The sequence below is a fragment of the Sorex fumeus genome, unplaced genomic scaffold (assembly GCF_029834395.1).
Source record: "Sorex fumeus unplaced genomic scaffold, SorFum_2.1 ptg000054l, whole genome shotgun sequence".
Classification (NCBI taxonomy): Eukaryota; Metazoa; Chordata; class Mammalia; order Eulipotyphla; family Soricidae; genus Sorex; species Sorex fumeus.
This window is the reverse complement of record NW_026606111.1, coordinates 24,187,350-24,194,762: the sequence shown is the minus strand read 5'-3', so window position 1 is coordinate 24,194,762 and position 7,413 is coordinate 24,187,350.

Here is a 7,413-nt window from a genome sequence, read left to right as displayed (position 1 = left end):
TAGTTCATAACCTTTGTACTCTAGACACTCATTCAAACTCCCTCACCACTCTGTATATCAGGGGTTAAGGATGCTTGAAGGCATGAACTTTCTACCCAAACAGAGTATTGTAAACATTTGAGGGAGGATCGGTGCTACTGCTAAAATAAACCATAAAAAAGAACATTAACCAAGACACTTTTATTCAGGGAGCCTCTTTCCATTCAGGGAACCCAATTTCAATGTCAACCTTTTTCTCTTAATTCAGGCCTCTAGGAGAAGAAGCAAGCCCCTTTAGTTTCAAGTTTTATAAGCAAACTTAGGTGCTAATAAAAAGTATTTTTAAAAGAAGGAAAGAAATGAAAACAATAGAATTGCATACTTTTGTACTTATAATCTGGCTTCCAGTGGCACTTTTTCCTTATTAAATTATAAATAAGCTACAGGGAATAAAAATAAAAATAAAAAATTGAGAAAATGCTCCTCAAAAGGGATTATTTATTACTTCGTATTTCTGTTTCATGCGACTTTCATTGTTTTCATTTTCAGCTGAGCTTTAGTTTTTATGAAGTGATGCTAACTGTCAATTACAAAAATGCTTGACTATAAATTCAGATTAAATTTACAGATGGTAAATAAGTATTTCCTCTCTGAGGAGAGAAGGAGAATCAAGAAAGGTGGCTAGTGCAAAGCCCATTGATAAATGCTCCTGAAACTGCTATAAATAAAATCATTAAATTAAGTAACTAGTGAAAATGGATTCAAATTTGCTTAAGATAAAAAAAAGTTCATTTACAAGAATTTAATCTAAAATTACATTAAATCAAGAAATGAGGTTATAGAAAAAAACATAATGTTTTGGTTTTAATAACCTCTGAATGGTGGCTCAATTTTTAAAGTTATATATAAACGTAGTACTGTAGCACTGTCCTCCTGTTGTTCATCAATTTGTTTGAGCAGGCGCCAGTAACATTTCCATTGTGAGACTTGTTGTTACTGTTTTTGGCATATCGGATGCGCTACAGGGAGCTTGCCAGGCTCTGCCATTTGGGTGGGATACTCTTGGTAGCTTGCAGGGCTCTTCGAGAGGGACGGAGGAATCAAACACAGGTCGGCGGCGTGCAAGGCAAATACCCTGCCAGATGTGCTATTGCTACAGCCCATATATAAATGTACTTAGGGTATGTAAGTACCTCTTGAGGTATCTGCCATTCTACCAGTTCCATCTTCAACTGTTAATAACTAGGAGACAATTTCTCTTCCAGAAAATAATCCAAAATAATTGCTGAACTTAATATGTGAAACATTTTACTTTGCTATAATCTGATAAGCTAATACTATTAACATCAAGTTGATAGACATTCAGAATTGTTATGTGTAAAGCACATGTAAGACATGTGGAATTCCAACAGAAGACCATGCATTCATACACAGGATGTAAAAAAGAAGAGTAAAAAAATATATCAAAACACTCAATTTGACAAGAAAAAATATTTGTTGTGTCATCATCATTATAACATTTAGGTCACAGAACCAAGTTTTTGCCTTATTCCAGAGGTTCTTGGGCATACCTTCCAATTAAAAAGTGTTTGAATAATAATTTAATAGCTGGTTTTTTAAAATGTGGTAATTTATCAATAACATAAAAATTTACTATTCTAGCCATCTTTAAGTATCTAGTTCAACAGCATTAGCACACCTATAGAATATCATCCACAGTTGTCTTTAGAACTTTCCATGGCCTCAAACCCATAAAACAACTCCCCATTCTAATATTAGCCCAATCTTTGGTAACCTATATTCTCTGTAATGGCTCTGTGAATTCAACTCTGGCAGGCACCTCAGATAAGTGCACTTCTACAGTATTTGTCCATTTTCATCTTGCTTATTGTGTTTAGCTATGTCCATTTAGCATTTAAATCGTAATTATTCAATTTATATGTGAAAAAATAAGGAAAACATGCATGTAAGCCAGAAAATAGACAGGGGACACGATTTCCAACACAGAGCACAGGCATCACGGGCTACCCACTCACCTTCTTAAAAATAAATTTTGCCTGCTAACAAGAAAATTCAGCTCTCAAATGTTGAAATTTCTCCCTTCAACAGCTCTGACTTTAAAATTGACCTGAACAAGCATGCTCTGGCCTTCCTCTACTTCTTGCCTGGAAAAGAAAGTTATGCCAACTATCCTAAGCAACCCTTTGCTATACCACACACCTGTTCAGACAACGGGTCAGTTAAACAAGCAAAATAACAGCTGAGAAAGCCAGGTCAGCCACCCTAGGATCTGAAGACATTGACAGAACCAGTTCCCCTTCTCTGCCTTCTTGATGTGAAAATAGCCCTTGAAGTAACATGATTCCTTCCCTTCCTGTTTGAAGAGACAGTGAAAGCCCTCCTGCTGAGAGTCCACTCTCTATGTCTGGGGAAGAGGCGGCCTCAATGCTCCAGTTTAGTCCTAAACCCAGATCTACAGGAAAAGAAGAGCCTTCCCACTGCGCATATGTTTGTTTAAGAAGCTGGTCTAACTCAGAGTAAACCATTAACAGGGACCGTATTACATGTCACATTTTCTTGTTGCCATGCTTTTTACTCCCAAGTATAATTACAGAGACTTTGCGGCTGTCTGATCCTCTCTAAGTGTCTCTTATTTGGGGACCAAACACTTTGAATACAAATGAAACAGAACATTTGTGACCTAATGATGAGAGAAATCTGACTATACTAGAAAGAATTATTTAAAAAGGCACTGATACAACATTATAGGTAGAAGGACTGGAATGATAGTACAGTGGGCTGGGCACTTGCCTTGCACACAGCTGGCCCAGGTTTGATCTCCCTCATCACATGTGGTTGTTTGAGTTGGCTAGGGGTGATCCCTGAGCACAGAGCCAGGAGTAAGCCCTGAGCACAGAGTCAGGAGTAAGCCCTGATCATAGCCAGGTCTGGCCCCCAAACAAAACAAAGACAGAAACAAAAACAAAAAAAATAATAACATTACTGGCCTAGAAAAAAATCAACCAGTGAGATATAAGGATTTTTGAGTGCGCCTCTTCCCAACGTAATTTTATCATTCCCCCCACCCCACTATAACATATCACTAGATTATTAAGAAACATACAACACTTTTTAAAATTTAAATATGTTACTTTTTAAAAAAATTGTTTTCCTAGGGGCTGGAGAGATAGCACAGTGGGTAGGGCATTTGCCTTACACGCGGCCGACCCGGGTTTGATTCCCAGCATCCCATATGGTCCCCTGAGCACCGCTAGGAGTAACTCCTGAGTGCAGTGCCAGGAGTAACCCCTGTGCATCGCCAGGTGTGACCCAAAAAGCAAAAAAAAAAAAAATTGTTTCCTTATTTATAACTTTTGAATGGTGTTTCTCACAGTTCCTTACGGGTGGACATACTAGTTTGCTTTATGATATTTTAAGGAAGGCAAGAAGAAAAACAAATGACTAAATGCACTTAAGTACCAACATATAAGATGCACCTAATGTCTAACTCTGCAAGACACCTGGCACACTAGCAAGCACATATAGAGCCTCTGCAGAGTGTAATTTTGTCTTGGTAATTAGAATAGATCAAAGAAAAGAGGCCAGGAGACCTAGAAAGCTCACAGTTTGAGAATATACATGATTCTGAAATAATCTAATTTGGTTTTGCAAAAAAAATTATAAAAACCCACAATAATTTATACTTTAAAAGACTATAACAAGCTGGTTAAACACACACACACACACACACACACACTTCTTTTGAAAGATAATTCTCTTTGGGACTTTCATTTGGATTTTAGTTAATGTTTTTCTTATGCACTCTTAACTGTAGATTTCTGTAAGGAAAATTACAGAGACACAGCACAAGGCAAAGGCATGAAAGCGTGTGTTTGAAATTCTTGATCACTCAAATGTGAGCTCTCAAAGCTCACAGACAAGAAAGACAAGAGAATGGCAAACAAGGGAAAGGAGGCACCAGACTGGAGGCTAAAGGCAGACATTTGTCACCATCTTATAACTCTGCTCACTCAGTGGAAGGAACGTGACTACAGGCATCATACAGAACATTAGGCCAGATGCTGGGCACCAGCTTCCAGATGCGGGTGTTCAGGGCAGGACATGAAGATGCCACAAAAGCAACAGAGAGGAGAGGTAAGAGTAAGGAAAGAGTGGGTGAGGGAGGCGACATCTTGCAGAGCTGCCAAGATAAACCATGGGGGCTGGCAGTACCAGAGAGGGATTCCAGCATCCAGGAAGGAAGGACAGGAAGGCAAGAAAAAGAATCCAGGTCTTTTTGTCTCCATAGAGGCTGAATCTGAGCTGAAAACTTCCTAAAGAACTGTGGGTGCCTCTCTGACTCAGGGAAGTGAAGGGATCTGTGGTGTGTGTGTGTGTGTGTGTGTGTGTGTGTGTGTGTGTGTGTGTTAATATTAAAGGGATGCACGACAAAACATCCATATAGAAATGGATGTGGAAATACAGAAATAGGTGTGTAAGATTAGGTCAGCCACCTAAGGGTGGTGGGTAAAGAGCATTATAGTTGTTAAAACTTGCTCAATTACTTTCTACAGAAACGGTAATGGGAGCACATGTAGCTGTAAGCAGTTTGTTTTCTAGAATCAGTCTCTTTACAATTTAGCCCTCTGCTCCTTGGACTCCAAAAGTAGGAATATAAAAGTAGAAAGCCTTTGGGCAGGAGAGAGAGCTCAACTGGCTGGAACACAAGCTTTAATTGCAGGAGGCCAGAGTTAAACCCCAAGTCTAAAACAAATTAGAAAGCCTCTCCCACCTCCATTCCATGCTAACGCAAATTAGAAAGCATTCCCCTGGAATTTAAAGAGAAGAACTCCAATATATTAAGGAATGGAAATAGTTAAGTCTGAAGCAAGACTGAAATAACAAGGAAAAAGAGAAAAGCCTTCTCCTACCTTCCTGGCCTTCAGAATTCCATAAAACACATTTCTCTCCTGATAAGACCCTGTGCTGACCAGGCAACCACACTTTACTGCGGCTTACTAACCGAACTAAGCTGCCTTTTTCAAGGATATCACTGCAACCAGAAGAGCCATAAAATTGTGAAATTGTGAGAAAAGGGGGCTAAGTCAAACAGAGGCTTGGCTTAGCCTGATCTGCACAGGTGTGGACAGAGCTGAGTCGCTGATGCCGTGACATGCTGTGTGGTCAGTTCTATACACTGAGTCCAACCTCCTCCAGTTAGAGAAGTGGCATTTGAGAGTTGGGAGGCCCATGTCATCAGGAGTCAGGAAAAGGGAAAGGAAACCCCTCGAATTCTAGTAGTCATTCATCCTAAATAACATAGAAACACAGATATAAAACTCATTTGCTATTTATCACTGCAGTTTAGAGTTCTTGGCATAAGTTTTTCAAGAAGGGCCAAATCTGGGTTTGAAGAGATGAAACATGGGTCAAGGTTTATGCTTTGGATGCAGCCAACCCTTGTTCTATCCCTGATATTACATTGCTCCTTGATGATAAGTAGGTACAGCCTTGGACATCCCTGGGGCACCACCGGTTGTGACTATCAGGTCCCTGAGCATTGCCTTTGTGTTCAGGATTCCGAGGACCATACCCCCAGTTCTCCCATTGAATCACCATCCTTGCCGGCTGTGAAGGCCCCACCCCCCGCCAAGAGGACACACCCCCACCTTTAAAAATGAAGTACCAAATATAAAGTTCTTTTGCAGTTGAAAGAAAAAGACTGTTCTCTTCTACTTTGAATTGATTTATGAAAATGTCCTTGTCATGGGGCTGGAGCACTAGCACAGTGGGTAGGGCGTTTGCCTTGAACGCGGCCAACCAGGTTCGATTCCCAGCATCCCATATGGTCCCCTGAGCACCACCAGGGGTGATTCCTGAGTGCAGAGACAGGAGTAACCCATGTGCATCGCCGGGTGTGACCCAAAAAGCAAAAAGCAAAAAAATGCCCTTGTCTTTTAGAATAATACAATTCTCCAAGGCTGGCCTGTATTTCATTTTTGAGGAAATCAGGTATCCAAAAGTATGGGACTCACCTCGTGTGACTAATAGCCAAAATTCAGACTTCTCATCTCCTAGCTCTTATTATGACACTTACCAACATGGTTTTCTTGTTAATCCTTACATTTTGAGCTAAGTTTCTTATAATTCCCATTTCTTTGGTACAATCATTATCAAATAATAGAGCAAAATACACTTCTGAAGATTAGGAAAACAAACAGAAGAAGGTATTTAGCTGGTGATTCTGACATTTTCCACTTGGAGGGTCCTCACTAACTTATATCCCACATCCTCATGTGATGATAGTTCAGTCAAACACTACAAAAACATGATAGACAATTTCCAATGTTTCTTTTGATCCAACTGGCATACGTCTGTCTGTCTACTGACCTTCCTACCAACGACTCTTAAATGCTTAAGACCTTTTAAAAGACTTACTATGCTAGGGCCAGGGATGTAACTCAACAATAAAGCCCTTTCCTTGCCTGTGTGAGATCATACATTTTATTCCCAGACGTGAAAATAAAAAGTACTATGTCATTGAGGTTTAAATGAACTAATTCTCTCGTGGTACTTACAAACTAAAGAAATGGCAGACACTTAAATCGGCCAGCAGGACCCCCAGAACACTACATGTCTTACTTCGATTAAAGACACATGAAGATTCTTCCCTCACATCCATGAATTGTTCTTTTTAACCTTCCCTGGTCTTTCTGAAATAGAAACCAGTGAAGAAATCAAATAGACAGAGTGTGTCTCGAGCACAGGCAGGTCTAGGACACTATTTCCCGTCCACTTAATTGTTTGTTCCCCAAACCAGGAGAGGTCCTAAAAGTCACTTTATATGGAGATCATCAATCTCTGAAGTGAGTTGATTTTCAGATTTCAAAATCAAATGCCAAAGACCTATCCTGGTCTTTCTTGGAACTTCCGAGTAATTGTTATTAAAAGGAATGGTATTTCCCCTGTGTAAGGAAGAATGTGCTCTCAAGATACAGTTAGAGGCTTAGAGCAATGTTTACCCCTGACTACACTTGATCCTCATTTTTTCCTTTAATTTGGCTAGCACCAGAATCTCTCCCACCCTGGATGAAATACTCACTTTTGCACTCAGACAGCTTGAACTTCTCCTGGGATCTCAGAAAGGGCTTCCCTGGCCAGGGCTCTCCAGGTCCTCCCAAGGCAGAGCTTCAGCTGGGCAGATGCCACTTGCTGCTCTCCAACCCTAGAAAGTGGATCTGCACGGGAGGCCCGTCTCAACAGCCCTATCCGGACGATCACATGACATGGCCTTTGTCTCTTTCCTGCCAGTATGTCAGTGGTCATGGCCAAAGGCGGTGAGCGGGGATTGCCAGGGGATGAAAAATGCCTCATCTGTACTCGAGCTGTCAAAGGGGCAGACGAGCGGTCTCTTGCACGACCTTCCATCACAGC